Source organism: Atta colombica, unplaced genomic scaffold (assembly GCF_001594045.1).
Source record: "Atta colombica isolate Treedump-2 unplaced genomic scaffold, Acol1.0 scaffold149, whole genome shotgun sequence".
Taxonomy (NCBI): Eukaryota; Metazoa; Arthropoda; class Insecta; order Hymenoptera; family Formicidae; genus Atta; species Atta colombica.
The window spans coordinates 145,925-146,172 of record NW_017259238.1 but is presented as its reverse complement, the minus strand read 5'-3'; the positions used below and the strand labels follow the sequence as shown (position 1 = coordinate 146,172).

Genomic DNA, 248 nt, shown 5'->3' with positions numbered 1-248 from the left:
AGAGAGAGAGAGAGAGAGAGAGAGAGAGAGAGAGAGAGAGAGAGAGAGAGAGAGAACGAAAAATATTATCAGTTATTATTTATATGAAAAATTCTTCTTTAATTTAAATCTTTGATTTGGTGTAAAGTTGTTTCTTTTTAATTGTATTAATTGATATATTTAATATAGTATTAATTAACTTTTTAAATTTAAACAGAGGAGAGAAGAGGAGAGTAGAGGAAACTATAAAAGTTAAATAAAACTAACAA

General features: G+C 25.8%; 1 protein-coding gene across 2 annotated transcripts in view; it reads left to right on the top strand.

The window, feature by feature from the left end:
* The window catches only part of LOC108685249, a 9,709-nt gene that overhangs the window by 3,707 nt on the left and 5,754 nt on the right, over positions 1–248 (top strand). The window lies entirely within an intron of this gene.